The sequence below is a fragment of the Palaemon carinicauda genome, chromosome 3 (genome assembly GCF_036898095.1).
Source record: "Palaemon carinicauda isolate YSFRI2023 chromosome 3, ASM3689809v2, whole genome shotgun sequence".
Taxonomy (NCBI): domain Eukaryota; kingdom Metazoa; phylum Arthropoda; class Malacostraca; order Decapoda; family Palaemonidae; genus Palaemon; species Palaemon carinicauda.
The window spans coordinates 107,578,306-107,605,805 of NC_090727.1; positions in this window are offsets into that span (position 1 = coordinate 107,578,306).

Consider the following 27,500-nt stretch of genomic DNA (forward strand, 5'->3'; position numbering starts at 1 on the left):
TTCTAAAGACCCTTTATTGGAGATCCTAGTTCCTAAATACTTAAATGATTCTACCTCATTAATTCTTTCGCCTTCAAATGATATTTCATCATCTATTGCATACTCCGTTCTCATCATCTCTGTCTTCTATTTATCTTCCACCCAACCTTGTGATATATTTCATGCATTTTGGTAAGCAAGCATTGCAAATCTTGTGGTGTTCTGCTAACAAAGACAATATCTTCAGTATTCTCTATGCTAAATTCCTATTGCCAATACAGTCCAATCCTTCTCCGCCATCTCTGACTGTTCTACTCGTTACAAAATCCATGAAGAGGATAAACAACATACTCTAGGTGACAGCATCTTCCCTTGAAGTACTCTGCTGTTCACTGGAAATTCATTTGAAAAGACTCCATTGAAATTAACTTTGTACTTGCTATGCTCATGAACAGACTTAATTAAATTTACCGGGCAACCATGAGTAATTTTGGTAAATTAGTTGGATAGTGTTTATTGCAACCATTAGGGAACTGAAAATTGATAACTATTTTCGTTACAGTGATCTATATATTTGAAATGATAGCCTTAGAAAAAATGGTTATATGATAAGTTTCTGCATAAAAAACATAAATAATTTATACCTACATAATTCATCAGTTTCCAAAATAATCCAATCACTTTTTTGAGATCTTTGCAGTAACTGATGATGGCATTAGATACCTGAACATGATATTTGAAGACTTACGACTTCTCTAACGCCTCACTAGATTCACCTTCAATAATGATGACAATAAAGAAAAAATTGAGTGAATTTCTCTTTGACAGAAGACCCTTTTCTCGAAAGCACCCATAACTCGAGTTTGGTACTAACAAAAGTTCTTTCCATTTCCGCTCCTTAATATTATGAGATGGAATTTTTTAGAGTAGTGTTGAAAGGTCAGTGCACCTCAAGTGGACCACTGTATTCTTTTCAGCTTTCAACTCTATCTCCACTTCCGCTTCCTATTTTCAATCTTGCTTTCAACATCTCCTTTACTTCACTTTCTACAACGGAGATTTCCCCCTTCAGATCCAAAATTCTAACTGAAATTGTCAATTAACAAATAAAAAAAAAAACTCGGAGTATAGTATTTCAACTTGTGAATATTATTATGTCCAAGGTTATTTATGTCGTTAATTAAGCCACGGAATTCAGATGAAGCTAAAGTCACGCCAATGCCATCACTGTATTGAGACCTTTTCTCTGTATACGGAATATCGCTCTTTTATTGCAGGAGCCCCTACATTATGTCAGCCTCTATAACGAACCTTCTTACTGTTTCCGGTTCCGCCAGAGAAATCGCGAATAAAATTTTAGAAGTCGAAGGAAGATACAATGAAGAAGCCTTACACTTTTGTTTGTTCGCATTCTTGGAGGGACTTTGAATAGAAAGATAACGGAAAGGGTAAGGATAGCAACATTCGAATTGGACGACCAGTAAAAGGCCAGGATAGTTGTCAACCAGCAAGGGTTGAAGGGAGTGATCGAGAGGTTTACAGCGAGAAGTAGTTCATATTATAATTAATAAATAACAGTATATCATATATTGAATAGTTGTTAATGTAGGAATTTATCGTGTTTTTTGTCCTGAACGGAAGCTGTACAGTATCCGTAGGAAATGATGAGATGTTGAGGGATAAAGCATACTGTACTCTGTGCTCTATGAAGGAAAGCTTTCTCACTTTTGTTCTAAACACTTAAATTTGCTTGAATAAGTATATTTTCGTTATCTCCTTTGAATGAATATTGAAGTTAATACCTTATCGATATTTCATCAAAGATGTCTATAACATACTCTCATTATTTCTCAATTCCAGAAAATATTATAAAGAATATATAAAGGTGTCTGGTTTTAGTTCCAGTTTCATCAGAATAGATACTCACCAGAACGAAAGCCAGACAACCCCCACCTCCCTCCGTGGTGCCCTTTCCACAACAGTGGACTCTCCAGTAAACAGCTTAAACTCACGGTCCTTGGCGGGGATCGATCTGTTGCCAGGCGAATGTTTGGCAAACACGTTACCACTGTACTAGCGAAGATTTTGATGAGACTATTTACTTATGTGTCTACTATTGAATGTTTTTAACGTTGTTCGGTGGACAAGCAATAATAAGCTAATTATCAAAACATTGTATATATATATATATATATATATATATATATATATATATATATATATATATATGTATATATATATATATATATATATATATATATATATATATATATATATATATATATATATATATATATATATACATATATATATATATATTTATATATATATATATATATATATATATATATATATATATATATAAACCACAATGGCATTGATTACCTAATTCTACTTTTGGAAATGCCTATCCACTGGAAATTCATTCATAATAAATGCTTCTGGCTGGACAAGGATTGGAACCTATGCCATGGGCCAAAACAATGCCTGCAGGAACAACGTTATCACTCGATTGTTGGTAATGTTGTTACTAGAAGCGTATTTCCAGCTAAAGGCATAAGCTCGAATCTTTGCCCATCCAGAAGCATTAATTATAAATGAATTTCCAGTGGATATACATTCCCATAGGTAAATTTGGCCTTAACTGCCATTGTGGTAAATGTTACATTGATGAAAATCACAATTGTTAGTGATATATATATATATATATATATATATATATATATATATATATATATATATATATATATATATATATATATATATATACATATGTTTGTGTGTGGTTGTGTGTGTGTTTGTGTAAGTATATGACTGTCACAAACACACACACACTTATCTTCAAATGCTTAATATCTAGCCTCAGAAATTCTTTAACTTTTATTTTAATGAACATTACCTCCAACATCAGAGGCTTTAACCTCTATTTTGAGGTGCCATACTTCTAGCATTAGTGGCACTTTAACGTCTATTTAATGGGGTCTTACTTCTACCATTAGAGAGTATTTAGCCTCTATTTTGGGGTGCTATACTTCTAGCATTAGAGGTTCTTTGACCTCTATATTGAGGTTCCTTTCGTCTAGTATTAGAGGTTCTTTAACCTCTATTTAGCAGCTCATTTCCACTAGCATTAGAGGGCCTCTTATATCTATTTTTGAAGTGACATACGTCTAGCATTAGAGGTTCTTTGACATCTATTTTGAGATGCCATACTTCTAGTATTAAAGGCTCTTTGACCTCTATATTGAAGTTACTTACCCTTAGTAATAAAGGCGTTTTGACCTTTATTTATTAGCTCTTTACCTTTAGCATTAGGGGGTCTTTGACATCTATTTTCGAAGTACCACGCTTTTAGCATTAGAGGTTCTTTGACCTCTATTTTGAGGTGCCATGCCTCTAGTATTAGAGGCTCCTTGACTTCTATATGGAAACTCCTTATTTCTAGCATTAGAGGGTCTATGACATCTATTTTGGAAGTACTCTACTTCCAGCATTAGAGGTTCCTTGACATCCAATTAGAGGTGCCATACTTTAAGTATTGGAGGCTTTGCTTCGACCTCTGGTTGCAGGTGCCATACTTCTGACCTCTATATTGAAATTCCTTACCTCCAGTATTAGAGGCTCTTTGGCATCTTTTTAGTAGGTTTTTACTCTTAGCATTATAGCGTCTCTGACATCTAATGTTGAAGTTCCATACTTTTAACTTAGAAGTTCTTTGACCTCTATTTTGGGGGGCCATATGTTTAGTATTAAAAGGTCATTGACGTCAATATTGAGGTTACTTACCTTCAGCATTAGAGCATTTTCATATTTCTTGCATTTAAATTATCATTTTTCGGCATATTTGTCGTGACTTCGCTTCATCAACACAATTAGGGCAAAGACATTTTTAATTTTTTCATGACTTTGTCTCTGTTTTTTGGGTCTATAAAGACATTTTGCTTATGGTATTACCTTCCACAGCATTCAGATTCCGTCTACCCCCCCCCCCCCCCTCTACCAAAGACCCACATAAAAGGCAACTATCTGTAATGGTTTAGTTTATCTTTTAACTTGTGTTCCTTCATGAGGATAACTGAAGGAATTTAAGCTAGAACACAGCTCAAAATGAATAATGTCATGTATGAAACCTTTTTCCTGCACTGGACCAAAACTGTCTACTTGTTGCTTGTTCTACTTTTTTGCTATCTAGATATTTTCTTCTTCATTACCATTTCTTTACTTTTTTCTCTTTTTTATTGCTTTAAGACTTTTTTTTTTTTTGTAAATACTCAAGACCAAACCTCCTGCCAAATCTAGATTGGGAATAGCGTTGAAAAGTCCCGCTTTGCGCCAGTTTGTAGATTTAGATAAACATTCCCTCTCACACATTCTATTGATATCATGACGTCACAATCGGGTAGAATCTCATCCTTGTGTGTATTGAAAAGATGATGGCCGTAAATGAGTACAGAGAAGAGTCCACCGAGGGAATAATATGACTAGAATGTATGTATAAGCTTACCTTGCCTTATGCAAGAAACGGGTTCTAGCGTTGGCAGCCTGTAAATATGACTAGAGGGAAATTGCAGGGTATCCTTGAATTCATATTTTGCAGATAAGAAATGAGAAATTATTATGTTAATTTAAATGATGTATTGTATTAATTTCATTTGTAATGTTGATATTTGTAAACAATTATTACTTTTGATTTTGAATTACATAATTATTTAACCAAAATTAAAGTATTATGAGAGCTTTCAAATAATTTAAGAACAAAAGTCATTCACTCTCGGGAGATGTGACATATTGAGGCATAGAACGGTCTTCCATCAGTTGCTTTTAAAACCTGGAGGGTCGAAGGATTTAATCTTCACTCTGATTGGATCTCTTTTTCTGGAGCTAAACTTAGCGGCTCCTTTTCTGCAATGTGAGTCAGTTGATCTGCTTAGATCCATGATTTAGGCTAATCCATCACCTGTTTTGAACACCCATATTGCTTTAAGGGGACCGTCCGCTATGGTGTTTAGACATAACAACTTTCAGAAATCGAAAATCGTATTATTGTTGCTATGTATGCAAGAACATATCGTACACCCTCTCCCCAAGCTTCAGGCAATTATTTTTACAAATAATGAAGATAAAGTCTTTAAATGCTGACGTCATCTTTACTGCGTTGTCTGCATGACTGGGTTTGACAGAATCGTCTTTGCTTGTTTATTTTTCATATATATATAGCGATTTTTTCATTTATATTCTGAAATCTCGTACGTCTGGCAGAGATTGAAGACATTGGTAGAGCTTAGGCGAAGGAGAGGAACAGCCAGAGTTATTTCCAATTAGCACTGATGGAATGAATGAAGGAATAAAAAGATTTATATACATATATGTGTGTATGTAATATATTTATTTATATATGTATATGTATATGTATATATATATATATATATATATATATATATATATATATATATATATATATATATATATATATATATATATATACATATACGTATTTGTATATATATATATATATATATATATATATATATATATATATATATATATATATATATATATATATATATATATATATGTATATATATATATATATGTGTGTGTGTGTATATATATATATATATATATATATATATATATATATATATATATATATATATATATGTATTTATATATACGGATATATGTGTATATGTATGTATATGTACATATGTGTATATATTTATACATATATATAATATAAGTATGTATATGTGTATATGTATATATATGTATGTGTGTATATACGTATATATGTATATATACTGTATATGTATATATGTATATTTGTATATGAATATTCATATATACATTTATATATGTGTGTATGTATATATGTATATGTATATATATTTGTGTATGTATATTTATGTATATATATATATATATATATATATATATATGTATATGTATATTTATATATATTCATATATATGTATATTTGTGTTTATATATATGTATGCGTGTATATGTGTATATACTTATATATGTGTATATGTTTGTGTATATATTTATATTTGTATATATACATGTGTATATCTATATATGTATATATGTACATATATAAATGTATATAAATATATCTATATATATATATAAATGTATATAAATATATATATATATATATATATATATATATATATATATATATATAAATATATATATAAATATATGTTTGTATGTGTATATATATATATATATATATATATATATATATATAAATGCATATATATTTATATGTATATATTTATATATATGTATATATATATATATATATATATATATATATATATATATATATATATATATATATATATATATATATATATATATATATATACACTACATTTGCGACTATGCAATAGATGACATACTTTTGTTTTGTATAGTTACACATTACTGAAGTTTGGGTTCGAACATAATTGTTAACTCCTTCAAAATGATGTTCAAATCTCTTGACTATGTGGATATATTTGGATGTTGAGAAGATTATAATATTTTACCAGAAAACATATTAATATTATTATTATTATTATTATCATTATTATTATTATTATTATTATTATTATAATGATGATGATTATGATGATGATGATTATGATTATCATGATTATTATGCATTTGATTATGATGATTATTATGATTATGATTATAATGATTGTGATTATGATTATTATGATTGTGATCCTGATTATTATGGTTGTGATTATGGTTATGATTATTATGATTATGATTAATACGAGATAATCAGAGTAAACAAATAGCCTTTATTTAGCGGCCCAAGGACGTGAAATGATCATTGTAACTACTGTCCTCTTTTCGGTCATTCCGATGAAATAAGGAACGCTTGACTAGTGAACACTATCATGATAGTACCAGAATCGAGTGTCAGTCCAAAAGTGCTTGGACCTACAAAATATCAAGTTAAAGTTGAAATGCTTTGATAATTGAATTCCAAGAAGGACAAAATGTTTGCTGATTAAAGACCTGGTCAGTTGTTCTTTGACGGGGTACCAGTATAATCATGGTCATAGTAGGCTGACTTTACGGGAATCTCATCTAATAATTAGACTGACGATAAAGAAATATAACTGATCATCCTTCTTCTTTCTTACTTTTCTTTATACGAAATTTATGTAGTGTAGCCCATCATGAAATTACTAGGCTCCCCAGTCAAGATATTTGATATCACCTCCATTTCCTTCAGTTAATAAAAGCCCATTTGAAGAATCCGTGTTGAACCTATTCCCAAAACTCGTCTTTTTTAGGAAAGGCGAAAAGGGATAATTAAATGACAGTGATGTTTTAGCAAGGGTCCAAAATTTGGTTAATTCAAATACCATTGTCTGGGTGGATCCGTACAGTACACGACAATGAGGCTAATCTAACTATTGGCTGATAGACTGGTCTTCGTTGACACAAGATTCATATGATAACAAACAAATATCATCCCTATTTGCGCAAGCATAAAGGCGATATTCCCTTTTATTGTGATAATTCTTATGTGTTGGAAGTTCATACGAATTTGTACGGTCAATTCTACCTAAATAGATCAAAAGATATCAAAAGGGTTTTCTAATCTGTTCTTTTCTCTCATTAGCCTAAGTGATTGATTAAGATAGCCACTCCTTATTTGACATGACGAGAGCTCTTGCCCACAAGAAAGGTTATTTCCTTTTTACTTCCTCCCTCACATTAGCAGTACTTTCAAACACTGTTTTGTTCAATAATTGCTTTTTTTAGCAAGTCTGAATGAGTGCCAAAAGAAGGGCCATAAAAAAACTGACAAACGTTATGATAATAATGAAGTAAAAGAGCATGAAAAGGATAAGAAACAAGAGTTTCTTTACTTGAGATTACCCGGGATGATAGACACCATTGCCATTACTCCTCAGAAATTATTTTCCATATCAGCAAAGTTTAGTATTTTATGCAAAGTTTATTCATTTATTCATAGATTCATAGTATTTGGTATAAGTTAATGATTATGAATTTAGATGCTCATAATATTAACTATCATCACAGCTACGTAGGAATTTCAAAGGATGTTTTTGTATCAAATAATTCAGTAGTGTTAATCAAGAAAACTGGGGTGTCATCAGGCCAAAAATCCTATTCCCAAAGAAATACACGTACCAAAACATTATGATGTTTTCGATGTTAAGAATTCTAAAGAGGAAATGTATTCCGTTATCTAAACTGAATGCGATTATGAAAAAGAGAAATAAGTGATATGGAGCTTCAGATCATAAACTTCACTAAAAAGTGTAGGCCTACGTGACACCACCCAAACAAACTGTTTTTCTTAGTCCTTTTGGAATAATTGTAACACCAAATATTGGTTATGGATACAAATGATGACGTTTTGTATAGAATTTCTTGGAAACAGAAATTAATTAATATTGTATTTTGTAACGGGAGAAGTTTCTTAATATTAGTCTTCCTGCTGTAAACATCGTTGGTATTTTCCATTCAACAACTTCAACTGAAAACATAGTACGATTATCGTAAACCAAAGAAGCTCTTATTTCTTTACTTTCTACGTCAAAGTGAAGAGTTTGGAACGCAAAATTGAAGAAAGGAAGCCAGAAGGGAGAAATAGTCAAAGGGTCCAAAGAATAAAGGAAAATAATATCGCAAACAAAATATTTGATTGTGGGATAAAAGGCTTAAGAGGATTACATTCGACTTGTCTTTCCGGGTATCACAGGTTGTCCAGACTTTCCCTTTTCATCATCTTTATCCTTTCCTTTTTCCTTACTGTCATCATCCCTATCCAAAGTCATCGAGGGAATAATAGCTAGCACTCGTCTATCGGTCTAAAGCTTCGAAGAGGGTATGTTACAGCTGGTGACAATATGTAGGCCTACATATTAAAAGAGCTCTTGTATATGCATAGAGAAGAAGGGATTGGCAGGACTTCAGTTTCATATGAATTCCGTGTTTTTTTTTTTTTTTTTGATATTAGTGAAGTCCTAATATCTTAAGGTTTAATTCCATTCAAAATTAGCGTTTCCATCTGAATAGTTTTGTCTGTGCGTTCGTTTGTATAATTAAACACTTATTGAAAGTTCACCTTTAGCCAAAAGGACTTTATAGGTCTAGGGTGTTTTGCTTCCCTGTTTTCAATTCCTTTTAAAAGTATAATATTGAGCCAACGATTTCTTCCAATGCCTTTGGACTAAGAGTAGCATCAGATATAGATTATGGATACAAGTGATGTTTTGAATTGTGTTTTTGGAAACACAACTCTATATTCTAATTTTTAAATGTGAAGGTTTTTAATCCTTATAAATGTTCCTTCTGTAAACTACCGTGATATTTTGAATTGGTTGTTATTATTATTATTATTATTATTATTATTATTATTATTATCATCTAAGCTAAAACCCCGCCTTGAAAAGCAGGATGATGTTATAAGCTCAAGGTGTCAAACAAGGAAAAATAGCTCTGTGAGGAAAAGGAAATAAGGAAATAGATAAACTATATGAGAAGTAATGAGTAATTTAAATGAAATATTTTAAGAACAGTTTCTTTTTTGTTCGTGCTGACAGCATTAGGTAGGAAAATATCTTTTTAATAGAAAGAACTTTTGTTTATATCTTGAGCTAATGCGAGAGAGAAACAGATTAGAAAACCACTTTTGAGTAAAATCAAAGAAACGTCTCCCGTTCAATTATCAAATTCTGATGGATGTGATCCATTCTTGACCTATAAATGTGTTAGAACTGAGGTATTATACTTGAAATTTCCAAGTATAATCTTTGATTATGAAGAACAAGACTTGGATACTGAATGGCATTCCCTTCAAAGTGACAATACTGATAGATTTCTTTCTGGAAATATCTAGTTATTTAGGCTCGGGTTTATCAGAGAAAGACATTTGCTATTCCTTTTAAGTTCGGTCGATCCTTGTTCACCATCGCCATATCAAACGCAAACGCTGAACGTATTTTCTCTATGTTAAACTCATATACAATTGTTGCTTTTTTAGTTCTTCCACTGCACAGAGATTGCACCAGATTTAATCCTTTCATGGTCATTCTGGGATCTGTAAATAAGGATATATCCAATCATTAATAAGTTTATCAGCAACAAAAGAAGAAGACAAGTTTGAACATTTCAGGTTTTAAAGAAATTGATAGGAATAAAGATGATGATATTATCTGAGTTATCCAGAGGCAGATCATACAACAGAGAATTGGGATTCTTTAGAAGCTGAAGAGAGACAAATTTAGAAAATAATACAAGTTAGTTTAATACTTATCTTATATATGTTTGTAGTGGTAACTTATGTTTCTAAAGATTTCTTTTCATATGTACATTACACCTACGTTCTTTCACAAGTAATAACGAACCATACATGACTGATATGTTAAGTTAATTAAGAACCTTGAATAAAGTTTATGCTATGATTGAAAAAGAATATTGATCGGCTATTCGTTCGTTTTAGATTACCCTACCTTATGTAAAAAATATGTTCTTGTGTTGGCAGCCCTTAAATGAGAACTGATCTGACAGAAGCAAAGCCAAAGTAAGTGAAATTCGTGGACAAAACCCATAGATTTGCGCTTAGGCCTATCCATAGAAGGGCACTTCATTATAAAGGCAGGAAATATGTATCAAGAAACAAGCTGAGTGCTGATGAAAATATTTTATTATAACCAAATGTTGCCAAAATCTATGGAAAATAATTTTGGATATAGCTTTAACACGATGAAATTCTTCCCTTCGTAAATAAATTATTTTTATCCTCAAACTTTGTTCATAGAATACTCCAATATTTATATCATACGATCAATGCAAGCCTCCTCATTTCTCTTCTCCAAGCGAGACCTGAATGTACCAAGACCCAGATGCCATAAGGCAAGCATTCTCAGTATGAAAGAAATATCCATCAGTAAACATTAGGGTGTTTTCATCATAAACACTTCCGAGTAAAGACTAAATTCAGTTATTTTAATCGGTTTCAATTAAAGGCAAAAATAATGGATATTTGTCTTAATTAACGAGAATAAAAGTGACCATTTGTTACCTTGAATGGAGGAAAACTTTTGGGAAAAAGATAGAACAGAAAAAGGCTAAGAAATCATTATAATCATATCGTTTTTATCTATGTATTGTTGCGTTGGGCTTATAATAATACTGCTTTCTCTTTAAATGTTATTCTGTTGCGCAATATTGTCAGGTGTACTAAAAAGCGACTGTCTTTGACACATTTTAGCTGGAAGCCATTTTTAAAGAGCTTTTATGAACATTTTGCCATGTCATTAGAAGGTCTTTGACTTTTATTTATGAAGTGCCATACTTCTAGTATTAGAGGTTCTTTGACCTTTATTTTAAGGTGCCATACTTGTATTATTAGAGGCTCTTTGACACCTATATTGAGGTTTTTTACCTCGAGTATTATACGCTATTTGACTTCTATATTAAGGTTCCTCAAATTTTTGAAGTGCCATACATATGGCATTAGAGGTTCTTTGACCTCTATTTTGATGTGCCATATTTTCAGTATTAGAGGCCCCATGACCTCTATGTTGATATTCCTTACCTCTAGTATTAGAGGCATTTTGACCTCTATATTGATGTTCCTCACCTCTAGTATTAGAGGCACTTTGACCTTTATATTGAGGTTTTTCACCTCTGGTATTAGAGGTTGTTCGACTTCTATTTAGTAGCTCTTTACCTATCACATTAGAGGGTCTTTGACATCTATTTGTGAAGTGTCATACATCTGGCATTAGAGGTTCTTTGACCTATATTCTGAGGTGCCATACTTCTAGTATTGAAGGCTCTATGACCTCTATATTGATGTTCCTTACCTCTAGTATCAGAGGCTCTTTGACCTCTATATTGAGGTTTTTTACCTCTAGTATTAGAGTTTCTCTGACCTTTATTTAGTAGCTCTTTACCCCTAGCATTAGAAGGTCGTCGACATCTATTTTTGAAGTGCCATATTTCAAGCATTAGAGCCTCTTTGACCTCTGTTTTGAAGTGCCATACCTCTAGCATCAGGTAAACTTTGAACTTCTCTATGATGTGCCATACTTCTTGCATTTAAATTATCCTCTTTCGATATATTTGTCATGGCTATTTTAACTTGGCTACATCTGCACAATTAGGGCAAAGCCTCTTCAATTCTTCTATGAATTTGATATTAATCAACACAAGGCCCAGGATACAAACCCCTCACCTCCATACGTGTTCCCTCAAGTGCTTGAATCGCCAACCATTCTCTCTCTCTCTCTCTCTCTCTCTCTCTCTCTCTCTCTCTCTCTCTCTCTCTCTCTCTCTCTCTCTCTCTCTCTCTCTCTTAATCGTATAGATACATCTCTAGGACAGAAATTTCACAATCGATATATATATATATATATATATATATATATATGTATATATATATATATATATATATATATATATATATATATATATATATATATATATATATATATATATATATATATATTGTGTGTGGTGTTGTAAAGACAGAGATAGCCTTTATACTCCAGCAACGATAATTCGAACTCTCTACTCCAAAAGGATTAGGCCTAATAATAGTCCCAATATCGAGGATTACCTCCATATGTTAAGGACGTCATCCGAGTTCAAGTATAAAATCCTACCTCGAAGGACTCCCTCTATTATGTGAATCTCTCTTGCACGGATTACGTACCTTTACAACTTTCCTTGGATAGGGCTGGTGAGGTTCCTACGAGTCCTCCCGTGCTTTTCCTCTTACCATTAATACAATGGATGAGGATATTGTTTCTCATTCAGATACAAATAGGACTAAAACTTCTTTTTAATGCCCATATCGCTATATAAGATTTGATTTTATTACATTCGGCTTTTTGTATTGTTTTTTGTTTAAAATATCATGTCTCCGTATTCTAAAACCAACATCTTTTGATACTAAAATAATCTAAGCTCCTTTCCTAGGCTTCCCACATACATACACACACACACACACACACACACACACACACACACACACATATATATATATATATATATATATATATATATATATATATTATATATATATATATATATATAATTCTATATAAATGTTTATATATACACATATTTATTTTGCAAATTCATTATGTATAATATATATATATATATATAATATATATATATATATATATATATATATATATATATATATATATATATATATATATATATAATATATATATTCATATATACATATATATATATATATATATATATATATATATATATATATATATATATATATATATATATATATATATATATATATATATATATATATATATATATATATATATACATATATATATGTAAGATATACATATCCGGAAAATTGTGTATTAAATCAATGGATATTTAAAGCAAGAAAACTTTATGAAAACATTTTCACCAATACAACAGTGGTTTTCAGACCTTTGGGACATTAAGAGAGAGAGAGAGAGAGAGAGAGAGAGAGAGAGAGAGAGAGAGAGAGAGAGAGAGAGAGAGAGACATGGTACATTAGATGCAGTTTTAGACAATGCTATCATTTGAAAGAGTATTTGCAATTCCTTTGTTTCTCTTAACAACAATCCTACTCTTATTTATTTAACTTGTCTCTTTCAACGCTCATAATTATATCAACATAATTCACTGATTCTCTCAACAATAAGTAATATCATGTTTCTTCAACTCTCTATGACTGTTTTAGAATTTTCGGTGTGATTCTCGACAGCAAATTCACTTGTGAGAAACTCATTAGGTCTGCGTCTACTTTAATTGCACAAAATAAATTGGTTTATTTACAGTCTTTTAAGATTTTTGGTGATCAATCTATTCTGAAGAAGCATTAATTTTTCCATTTTTCCTTATTTCGAGTATTGTTCTCCCGTCTGGTCTTCAGCTGCTGATTCTCATCTTAATTTTTGGACCGGAACTTACGGGCTATTAGATTTCTTATACCTGATCTTGATATTAATCTCTGGCACCACTGTTCAATTAGTTCATTATGCATGTTGCTTAAGATTTTTTTAAAACTCTGACCATCCTTTACATTCAGATCTTCCCGGGCAATTCCATCCCATTCGTAAAACTAGGCAGGCAGTTAATTTTAATAGTCAGGCCTTCTTCATCATGAGGCTCAATGCTACACAGTACTCTAGAAGTTTTATTCCAGCTGTGACCATGTTATGGAAGGATCTTCCTAATCGGGTTTTGGAATCAGTAGGACTTCAAAAGTTCAAACTTGCTGCAAATGTTATTATGTTGAACAGGCTGACATAAATCTTCTTATAGTTTATTTATGAAATATCTATATAAATCTTTTTAAAATATTCTATTTTAATTTATCATTACTTCGTATATCGTTTATTTATTTCCTTTCCTCACTTGGCTATTTTTCCCTTTTGTAGCCTTTGGGCTTATAGCATCTTGTTTTTCCAACTAGGGTTGTAGCTTAGCTAATAATAATAATAATAATAATAATAATAATAATAATAATAATAATACAATCGTTTCGCAATCTATCAACATAATTAACATAGACATCCAAGTTTTCTCGAAGATAATATACACAATGTTGTGGAAGAAAAGGAAAAATGTTTGAAGACGTTTTAAACACCAAAAATAAAAGGAATCGTGGAGGAAACAAATCATTAATTGCAGTGTGTGTGTGTGTGTGCTAAGATTGCCTCACCTTACGTAAGATCCAGGCTCTTGCGTTGGCAGGCCGTAAGAGAATGTAAAATAGAATTAGATTATTTATGTTAATGCTATTGGGGTTTTATTAAACAATAAGATGATATATTACTTTATAGATTAAATGGTTTAAACTACGTTAAATTTAGATAGCCGAAGCTAATGAGGTAAGGCCCAAAAGTAGAAGTAGGTTCGAGTGATCTGTTTATCCTCATTCAGCAGCCGGGAATGTGGTTCCCAGGTGAGGGTAATGGTAAGATACCAAGCGTCCCATCTGCAAAGTCAATACCCGTATAACTGAATGAGGGACAGGTCCCTCTTGCTGCCACTAAACAAGATCACAGGGGTAAAAATGGGGAAGGTGACTGGTATGGCGACGGAGAAAAAGGCCCCGGTGGGGAGACTCCTCTGTAGGTCCACGAAAAGGAAATTTGTTAATAGACAATCTATCGAGTAAAAGAGAAAGTGTTACAACAGCGAGTTCCAAGGAAGTAGGAGATCGTGAGAATGAATGAAAAGCGATTTAGTCGGCGGCAGAAGAAGCGCGTAAACTATTCCTACCAAAAGGTTAAGCAGGAGAGAGAGAGAGAGAGAGAGAGAGAGAGAGAGAGAGAGAGAGAGAGAGAGAGAGAGAGAGAGAGTGTGTGTGTTAGTTGATCGGGGAGGGAGCTAGCAAAAAGTCGGAAGGAATCGTAATCGTTATAATAATAGAATGTATTAATTAAAAGACAGAGTTAATGATGAGAATAAAGAAAGGTTAGGTTTCGAAAGGAATAAATGACTTCCTCGCGCAGAAACCATCAAAATAATTTCATGATATATCGATATTTTAAATTTTTATGCGATTCTTAAATTATAAAAGCCTCAAAATTTAAATTTCATTCCAAAACTAATGTGAATTATACACTTATCAAAATAATATATATTTACTAAAGGATTTAATTATTTCTATATAGGATAACTAATTGTATAAGCATTTTTGTCCTTGAAATCGAGGAGATGATTTGCTTCTGTGGGAGGTGCTCGGAGTGAGAGAAGCGGCTACATGAAAGGAACAGAGGAAATCCTAAGTGTTTCAGTTATCCATAGACAATTTAAATACGCTAATAAAGGAATAAAATCAGGTAGATCAAAGCCTCAGATGAAGAAATAAGGAAAAGGGCCAAACTAGAAAGCAAGATTAGAAAATGGCTTAATAAGCGAGTTTTCATAAGTCAGTTAACCGCCAGCTCGTATTGAATAGGTCTAAAGGACTGTGTCTTTTCTTGCCTCCTCCTTTGGTTGGAGATTAGGCTATTCTTCAAGTGCGGAGATGTCAAAGCATAAAAACACCGTCATGTTTTCCTTTTAACTGCTTTATGTTTTAACAGTTGTATTGTAGGCCTATATGACATTACAGCATTTGCATCTATATGTTTTAAGCATCGCATTGTAGTTCTATATGACATTCGAGATTCTGCATCTATGTTTTAAGCGTTGCATCTTGGGCTTATATGACATTACAGCTTCTGTATCGATATGTTTTAGGCGTTGCATTGTAGGTCTATGTGACTTTTTTCGGTAGGAAAAAATTATTTTCAGTGGTTACTTTTCATAAATGAAAATTACCAGTTTTATTATTTTCATATTTAAGAGTTTTAATGAAAATTCATCATATATATCATCTTCATCTCCTCCTACACCTATTGACGCAAAGAGCCCCGGTTACATTTAGCCAGTTGTCTCTATCTTGAGCTTTTAAATCAATACTTCTCCATTCATCATCCACTTCACACTTCACATTCTGTAAAATGGAAGTGTCCAAAGAATTGTATCAAACATGGTATTTAAATATTGTTTGAACTTAGACCGTCATAGTTACGAACAAACAACAGTTATAGTGAAATCTTGGAAATTATTTGTGACTGTTCGATGGATATTCTAGGCTGGATATTCAAGTTAAGGAATGGAAATATTCATAGGCCTAACAAATAAGGTGTAATGAAGTTGAGGGTGAAAAGTCTTGTATCTTTAAAGAATATCTCAGTGACTTAGTGTTCAGACTAAATTTCTGACCCCTGAAAGGTCGACATGATACTGTTCTTGTAAATAATATGTTTTAATCGTTTTAGACTTCTTGCAACACACCAGGGAACCCGCTGCCTCCGAATAAGGTATCGCTGAGCCATGATTGAAAAAGAAAAAGGTTCTTAGCAGTTGTGCTTTCATTGCAAAGCGTAGACTATAGATTGGCTCAGCTATTCAAGTAACTCTGTTTCTTTCAACTTTATTATTCCCATTGTATAGCAGGGTCGGCCGCTGGAGTCAACTCTCTCCATCTAATTATATTCTCTTCATCTTATGTACAGTACATTAACACCAAATCTTTAATCAATGATTTTAGAGATAAATTTTTTTTCAAATCTAATTTGAAAAAAAAATATTGTTATTCAGTCTTGGCCTTTAAAAGAATAATGGAGAGATTGATGTTGTGTTAACTCGAAAATTAGGCAAAGAAAAGATGAGCTTCAGCAAGAGAGGGATCCAATGTAGTACTATCTTGCCATCACAGTACCAAATAACTCTCTGGCAGCAGTATCTCCCCGGGTGCCTCTCCTTTCCCATCATATTACTGATTTATTTGATGAAAAAAAATATCTTAAAATTTATAGGTAGCTGTAATAATAATTAGCAGTAAAGGCAACTAAATTCTTAATCATCAACCGACATAAGAATTTAGTGAATTTATTAACAAATCTATAAACTTTGCATAAAATGTTTGAGTCTTCTAAATTGGAAAATATTTTCGGACCAGTAATGGCAGTGATGTCTGTAGCTTCCTGGATAACCTGAAGTAAAGAGACTCGAGTTTTCCGAGAGTCCTGGTTCGGGTCAAGCCCTAAGAAATCGACTCCGTTGAGGATCCTTCCTCTTGGGTGTCTTCCGATTCAGGACTACCTCTCGGTTTGGGGTTCCGAGCCAGGCAGGATAGAAAGAGAGTATCCTGTCACTGACGTCCCCCGGTTATCCAGCAAAACAGGAACAGGCTTTCTTTAGCCTGGTGCGGAATCTCTCTCTCTCTCTCTCTCTCTCTCTCTCTCTCTCTCTCTCTCTCTCTCTCTCTCTTCCCATCATCAACTCTTTCTTAGAGGTGTGGGAAGCTGGTGATGCTTTTAAATGTTTGCGTCGGACAAGCGTGTGTGTTTGTATGAGACAACATTGGTCTACTTTTATGAAAAAAAAAAAAAAAATATTATAGAAAGATATCAGAGCGATAAAAAAAATCGAAAAAAAAAAGAAATGCGTTAATGTCTGAGTGAGGAAGAGGGCGTCAAGAGTGGAAATAATTTAAGCTTATGCCTGTAGTCTAATGATAACAAATTATGCATTTGGGTTATGAATTCAAAGTTATTATATGATTTTGTTTATGTCGTTTTGTGTATAAAGCAAAAGTTAGTGTCGTGGTTTCGAAACTTGCAATAGATTATTATAAGCCGAAGCTTAGATTATATTCAACGTTGCCTATATTGGACAAAAAGACGTGGACGAAGTGTCGCCGAACGAAGTGACATAGGAAAAAAAGATCACCCACCATATAGGTCTAATCTCTAGAAGGGTTTATTCAGGGAGAAGAAATAATGATAGATAAATAATTAAATAATCCGGGTGGTGTGTTATCCTCGCTCTTAGATATGTATGTATATGTATCTGTATATATATATATATATATATATATATATATATATATATATATATATATATATATATGTGTGTGTGTGTGTGTGTGTGTGTGTGTGTGTAAAGAGTAGCATAAAAAACTGTCAATAGTGTTATATTACTTAGCAAAGCCTAAACACAATAAGTATTGAAATCAAAAGCGCAGAACATTAAAATGATTGCAGAATAAACAAAACAATGACAAGTGAATAGAAAATTGATGCAAAAGAATTCAAAGAAAATACACAATAAATTCAGTCATATCAATTCATGGCTCATTTCCAAAACATTTCAAATAAAAAACACATTTAGAAATGCTGTAAAAACAGCAAAATAGCTTGGGGAATCTTCCTTAGATAATAAATAGCGAGTGTCTGGTTCTAGATATATAGATATGAATATATATATATATATATATATATATATATATATATATATATATATATATATATATATATATATATATATATATAAATATATAGGTAGGTAGATAGAGAGATATTTCTCTCCGGTCACGCTCAGCTCTTTCTGTCTCTCGGGTAGTGAGGAGAGGGAGTACTCTTATCCTGGTGAGAAGGGGGTTGCATGAGCGTTAGTGTACACGTGTACCTAATATATAGCTGTCATTTCTGACGGGCCGCGTACAATAGTAAATATATAACAACGCAAGATATCGCTGTCAGCCAAAAAGGTCAATACAATTATCCTAAAAGCTCTTTTGCATAATTGAATCCTGGCATTAAGCCTCTCGCAAATTCTTGATAATGGCGTCTCATATGACTTGATGGAAGAGTTGCAATTTTAATTCTGAATGGCAACCTGACTGAGGGAAAACCTCAGCCAGGGAAATAGCAATTCTATCTGAGTTTTGCTGGTTGTTTACGATAACGAATGGGAAATGCGAAATATGCTCGAACTAACTTGAAAGTAATTGGGAAAGATTCCGAGATATTCAGTGCAACTTCTCAAGGCAAAAGCTGCAGGTTATGCAGCTTCACCCACAGTAGAGGAAAAGGTTCAACCTTGTTTAAAGAGGCGTAACTAGGTAAGGATGGGCCCGTGGCATTTTCTCACAGTGGGCCCCCATTACTTCATATATATAGATATATATATATATATATATATATATATATATATATATATATATATATATATATATATATATATATATATATATATATATATATATATATATATATATGTATATATATATATATATATATATATATATATATATATATATATATATTATGGGAAAGAGAGTAGAGAGATTAATTTGATATATCGTAGAACTGGTAGGCATAAGAAATTGAAATGTAATATGCAGGCATTGAAATATAATTACTAATTGTTAATACATACATTGCTTAGAAAAAAAATCTAAATTATATATTCTCAATAATGAATCAGATGAATACCCTTATGTAGGCCTATGCGGCCGTTAGATTATTACATAATTACGATACCTATAAAATGAAAATAAACACAACTTGGTCTAAAACATTTTATACCATCATTGAATAAACAAATATACCTTATACCTTCTACAATTCTTTCTTCCTTGCTTTCATCTATGCAAATCTGTCAATGACTTTACTCAAGTTCAATTTACGCGCAGTTCCTTGTTCAATTGATAGAAGAGCTAGTCCTTCTAATCTTTCCTGTGCCATTGTACTTCGCAAATAGTTTTTAACAAGCTTTAGTTTGGAGAATGAACGCTCTGTACTTGCAGTTGTGACTGGAACAGTTAAAAACAATAGCATTGCAGTGCAAACCTCAGGGAAACTCGCTGAAATAGAATGATTTTCAATGATCAACATATTAGCAAGGTCCTTAATACTAGAAACTTTGCTTATCTCTCCCTTCAGAGCAGATCTCATGCTGAGAATTTTCTGTGTGAATGTTTCTGACACATCGTTGAGGTATTTTTTCACAAAACTAGATGCTTTTACGTACAGCTCTGAGTCAGATAAATTTTGCAATGAGATTGGTTCCAACACTGAGAATGATGAGACATTTTCATGCAAGCCAGTAAAACGGAAGTTCAACTGAGTTGTGATGATGTCCAGAGTACGATAGTAAACAGTTACTCTAGACAAACTCTCTGGATCTTCTAATCTATGGTCTTCACAAAGCTCGCCAAAATGTCTTTTTACGGTACGAAGTCTCTTTTTCTCAAATTCTGGTCTGATTGACCACTTCTGGGCTATATCTGTTGCTTCTTTCTTCACATCCCGCAAACTGATTTCTTAATCTGCACATCTCATCCATGCAAACATTTGAGAGGTCTGCTGCCTTAGCAAGATCAACTGCTTTTGATTGTAACATTTTTTTATACTAAATTTATTGACTGCATGATTTTGGACTGAAACGTTAAAAGGAATACAAAATTAAAATGTTCAAGACATTTCTTTAGTGCAGTGGCTTCAATGCGTTCGTCTGCTTCAGAGCTGCATAATACTATTTGTTCTAGAGCTTTCTGCACATCACAGAATTGAACTTTGAGAGCAAATACCGCATCATAACGTTCAGCCCATATAGTTGGGTTTAACTTTTAATAGTTACCCCTTTGTGAGTGCCTGATTCAGAAATTAAGCTAGATAATATGTCACATAGACTCTTTGAACAATATCATAAAACTGCGCCATTTCTGTCACATCCTTGACAGAATCATTAATCACCAAATTTAACTTATGAGCAGCACAATGAACATAAACTACACTGGGTTCACCATCAATTATTTTTTTCTGCACACCTTTGTATATCCCCTTCATGTTACTATCTCCATCATATCCTTGGCCTCGACACCTTGAAATAGAGAGTCCTCTTTGTTTAATTATTTGCAAAATTTGTTCTGACAGTGCAGCTCCACTTTGACCCTTAAGCTTATGAAATCCCAAAAAAAGACTCATTAATTTGTAGGGCTTTTGGCTTCCCATTATCATCCTATTCTATGCTACAGTAACGGTATATTTCACACATCTGATCAATTTTGGAAGTATCCTGTGTTGTATCTAACATTATGCTATAAAATGGAGCTGCTTTAATGGCATAAGTAAGTTCTTATTTAGTTTCCTTTGAAAGCAACTGAATGAGTTCATTTCGTATCATTGGGCTCATATACTTTGTTTACCTTTAGGTTTACTGATTAATTCTGAAAGAACTGGATCATATTTAGAAAGCAACTCAATGATTCAAATGAAATTTCCATGTTTCCTTTCATCCTCACCATAATCACCTTCATCTTCTGCTTGTGTTCCTTCTTTGTGTCCACGAAATCGCAAATTGCCCATCGCTAATGTAAGAGTTACATTTAATAATCTGTCCAAAACCTGACGCCAGTATTTTTTCTCCTTTTGAAGATTACCTTCAAGTGCTTCACTCAAAGTTCCATGCAAGTGCCACTGTTCATACACTAGGCGTGAATTATAGTGAATTTGGGATGATTCGTGCATCTTCATACCCTCACCTATGTGTTTCCAGTCACAATAGCCATCAATCCATGTATCTGGAAATCTACTCGCTCCTCGATAAGCAAACAACCAATATGTCTCACAATAAGCTTTATCAAGAACAACTGAATAGCATAACCATAACCTCTCAATTTTCACACCTGATTTGGACACTGCATGATAATATTTTTCAGAGAAGGAGCGACCTTCTGCATCTATTTTGAAAGGGCCATTAGGCTTGCAATGTCCATTTGTAATGATAAATCGTTTTGTTTGGTCCTTCAAGTTTTGTTCCATAAAATGTCCTCGGTCTGTAGGCCACAACGATGTTATTGTGTCAAATGAGAGCTCAGGCACATTGTCTTTTGAGGTACTTGGTTTACTCTCATCTTCACAGGTATTGTCTAATATAGTGTCGGAAACTGTGTCAGAATCAGGCTTGCCAACTTCGTCTAATTTCTTTTCACCTGTATCAGTTGCTGTGTTTGTTTCAACTAAACTAGTACTAGCAGTAGGCATCTCCACACTAGTGACACTACTATTAGTATTTTCTCCCATAGCTTCACAACTGTCATTGTCCTTTGCATTTTCGTTAATCACTTCTACTGTTGGGGAAAAGAAATCACTAATTTTTGGAAGCTCTGATGCCTTAATTTCATTTTCTTTTTTCTTTTTCCGCTGCCACTCAGATGTTTTTTGGGAGGCCTGATATATCCGATTCACTGTAAATAAATACTATTATTAATTAAGAAAATTATAATCTGTTATCATCTGATATACAAAAATTCTATTGTTTTTCTGTTTGAATGGTGATTTTACGTTGCATGGAACCAGTGGTTATTCGGCAACGGGACCAACGGCTTTACGTGACTTTCGAACCACGTCGAGAGTGAACTTCTATCACCAGAAATACACATCTCTCACTTCTCAATGGAATGACCGAGAATCGAATCTATCGACCACGCCACTGAGGCGCTATGAAAAAATTTTGATTGATATCATTCTTTCTTCAATGAATTGTTCTTTCTATTACATTATTTTTATTGTGAGTCAAATATTAAAATTAAGTTCACAATTCGTAATCAACATAATCTTTCATAAGGTGTAAGATAACTATGAGTTGTAGTCCACTTATAAAAGAATACAATATAAAACAATCATGAAACGCGAAAAACTTTTCTCATTTTTTTCTTTAAATGATCAAAAGATATTGGCGGTCACAGGCGGTGACAACTGACAAGCTCTGGTAACTGGTGTACACGGAGGCCAGGACTTAGACAGGAACATAATACGTTCAACCCAAGATCTCATAGGGACCTGTAGTGTACGAACAGTAATACTCCCTATGACCTCCTAACCCATAACCCATAAAGGCCATCATATACATTAACAATATGTAATGTCTTCTCAGTTTCTGTTAATAATCATCTACCAGTATTATATTGAGGAATTTGAAATAATTCTTTTTTCTAAATCACTAAAATATAACAGTAAGCAATAGCATTTTTTTTTCTTCTTTTTACGGCCATGGGCCCATATCCCTTGGGTCCCTTGGCTCCCTTTCTGTGACTCTACGTCCATGGGCCCCTTTAATCATTATAGGGCCTGGGCCCGTGGCAGTTTGCCACCTCTGCCACCCTATTGTTACGCCTCTTGCCGGGCTTGATAATAGGGCTTTGCATGATAACTGGGGTTCAAAAATCAACCATGAAATATTCTTCACAGGGAAGGCTGTGGCTTTCAAGACCAGGTTATTGAGAACGTTTTATAACTTTCTGTTGGAAAACTAAAAGTATTTTTACATAATTAATAAAAGATTCGGGGTTTAAATATTTATCTTTCTATCAGCAGAATCCGTTGCTGCTTTTACCGCATATAATATTGCACACTTTAAAGACCGAGTGAAGAGCTTTCTTTTCCCTTTTTTTGAAAGGAATTCAAATAACTTCTTAATTTAAACAGTGGATAATTCATTGTAACTACCTATTCATATGTATATATATGATTAAGAGATTTCGCTTTCAATAATTCTTTACACAAACTACAATGGACTCCTGCCTTTAGGAATGTATTAAACATAATTGTTGTGTGCACATGATTGAAGAATCATCTTTTTATAAGTTGAAAATAGTAAATGATATTTGAAGGTATTATTCATAACAAGAACTAAGAATAATGACATATAGTTTCCTTATTTCCTTTCCTCACTAGGCTATTTTCTCCATTTGGAGCCCTCGGACTTGTAGCATTCTGCTTTTCCAACTAGGTTTGTAGCTTAGCAAGTAATAATAATAATAATAATAATGTCGTTCCAATGCGTGATAATTAGCAGTTCAACTCCCACTATTACCATCTCATGATATGCTTTCTTTGTGGAATTTGAATATACTGTTAACGTTCAATACATTTCCATATTGTTGCAACAACTCTTTTCATTTACTTTTCTTCAGATCATTGCTCACTGATTTATGGCATATGATAATTTCTCTAAAATAAAGTTGCCGATTTTCGTAATAATAATAATAATAATAATAATAATAATAATAATAATAATAATAATAATAATAATAATAATAATAATAATAGTATTAGGTGTAATCCTCATCATCATATTTCTGATAATAATAATAATAATAATAATAATAATAATAATAATAATAATAATAATAATAATAATAATAATAATAGCTCATGAGTAGGAATGTCATCTCAGTATTCACTTTCAATTGTTTAGGGTTGTGAGAACATAAACTAGGAAGCTTTATTCCTTTTATTTATCCGCAGAAAGTTATAGCAAGTAATTCTGAGAACAATGCATATCTTGACAACTTTAGGTAAGCAAGAACTAAGAACCAAAATATCCAAAGGTTACACATTAGCATCTGAAATCCGAAGACTTCCCTTGAGTAAAACAAATCATTAAAAAAAGTACTCAACTTAGGATTTTAATCCTCAGGCTCGCCTAAGCGACAACTTTGCTACTCTTAGATCACAGGGGAGGTGTTACATGTCTCAGTCTCACTCTCCGACCTGGATTCTGTAATTAGAGACATGGTATAATAACAGTTGACAAAAGATCACTGTACATAAAACCATACCATTCCCTATGGAAAGAAAAATATAAGCCAGGACCAGGGACGGCCAGGCAATAGCTGCTGATGACTCGGCAGGTAGCCTTATATGCTCCCCAAATCCCACGTCCTTAATCACAAGGATGGTGAAGTTACAGACATTACAAGAAGCTATCGAGCTTGAGCAGGTCTCGAACCCTAGTCTAGCAGATTGCGAAGCAGGGATGTTTCCAATAGGTAGCCCATAAGGCCTAAGTAAATAATATATTCATGTTTGACTTTAGGTGGAAGAGAGCTACTGTTTGAATCTACATCAAAAGCTGTAAAATACTCTTTGTGCGCAAAGGAAAATATCAATGACTTATTATTATTATTATTATTATTATTATTATTATTATTACTACTACTACTACTACTACTACTACTAATACTGCTGCTACAACCACAGTTGGAAAAGCAGGATGCCAATAGTCCAAGGGCTCCAACAGGGAAAATAGCCCAGAGAGGAAAGGAAATAGGGAAATGACCTAAAAGAGAAGTTTAAGAACAATACAAACATTAAAATAAATTTCAAAATAACATGAGGAAGAGAAATAAGATAGTGCCCGAGTGTACCCTCAAGCAAGAGAACCCTTATCATAAGGAAGCAAACGTAATATAAAAATGTTAGAAGATTTGAATTTATCTGTCTTATCTGTTTCATCGTTTATCTATCTATATATTTTTGGAGGCCCCACTACCGGCTCTCATATCAGTTCATTTGCAAAACTCACTTTATTTGTCCACTTTTTTATGAAATTTTATTAGACCTAATCTGCGGTGTCACAGTTACGTTCTAACGAGCCATTTTGATTTTTTTCCTTGAACGTCTCCAAGTCTTCGATCTTTTTAAATTCTTGAACCACCTGTTAATTAAACCGAGTGCAGCAGAGCTACGACTATATTGATTAAGTTTAATCAAATTATATAACTTTCTGCAAGGGAGAAAACCTTAGGCCTTAATTCAATCAGACGAAAGCTAATTGAAACAGCATCTACATTCCTTCAACCTTTATTCCAAAACTTTGGAATTACTTTCCCTCTTAAAAGACTATCGGCATTCCATAATGTCTTGAGATAAGAGAGGACCGCCTGAGGATAAGACTCTGAGGGAATCCTCTCATACAAAGCTTTGCTCTTCCCATTGACGTTAGTCTGTGATCGTCCGACATCAAAGATGAATCAATAGGTTTTGAACAATTAGTTCTCCAGGGTTGTTGTGGCCTGATTGGTAACGTCTCTGCCTGGTGTTTGCCAGACGGGGGTTCGAATCCCGGTCAGACTCGTTAGTGTTATTGGTGTCAGCAACCTTACCATACTAGTGAGCTAAGTTTGAGGGGTTTAGGGGAGCCTATAGGTTATCTGCTGAGTCTTCAGCAGCCAGTGCCTGGCCCTCCCTGGTCCTAGCTTGGGTGGAGAGGAGGCTTGGGCGCTGATCATATAATATATGGTCAGTCTCTAGGGCATTGTTCTGATTGCTAGGTCAATGTCACTGTCCCTTGCCTCTGCCGTTCATGAGAGACCTTTAAGCCTTTAAGGAGAATATCTATCTATCTATATATATATATGTATATATATATGTATGTATATATATATATATATATATATATATATATATATATATATATATATATATATATATAAATATATTAGTCACGGAAGGAAAACCGAGTTTGTGTTTTCCTTTTTCCTTTCGGGGCTATAATACCTAATTATTTTAAGTTCATCACGTGTTAGCTTTTGTGATATTTACACACACACACACACACACACACACACACACACACACACACATATATATATATATATATATATATATATATATATATATATATATATATATATATGTGTGTGTGTGTGTGTGTGTATAATGATAAATTTTGCACATTTAGACGTGTTTTTCATATTCATATAAGTATGTATTACACACCCTCAATACTGCATTCTCTCTATACCGCGGGATCAGAGAACCAAGGGGGAATCAACTCGGAGATTATACTTTCTGGTCGGCCGGGGAACCGAACCTTAGGTCTAGGAGAGAAAATTGGTATTACATACACACACACACAAACACATATGTATATATATATATATATATATATATATATATATATATATATATATATATATATAAAATATATATATATATATACATATATATATATATATATATATATATATATATATATATATATATATATATATATATACATATATATATATATATATATATATATATATATATATATATATATATATATATATATATATATACATATATATTATGCCTGTTGTAGAATTGGGGAATATGTTTGAGGTAGCTCTATCCTGCTGATTACGGCCCAATATCCGTCACTGCCATATTATCTTATTCTTTTCAATGTGGTTGGCATAGAAAGCAAACTTTTTGCATATGCAGATGGTGCTACTCTCCTGAATTTAGATCTCAATACACTGCACACATTACAACTAATATATCTGTTTCTAGTATACTGTAAGACAAAGGCCTCGGTCACGTCATTTCATGTCTGGG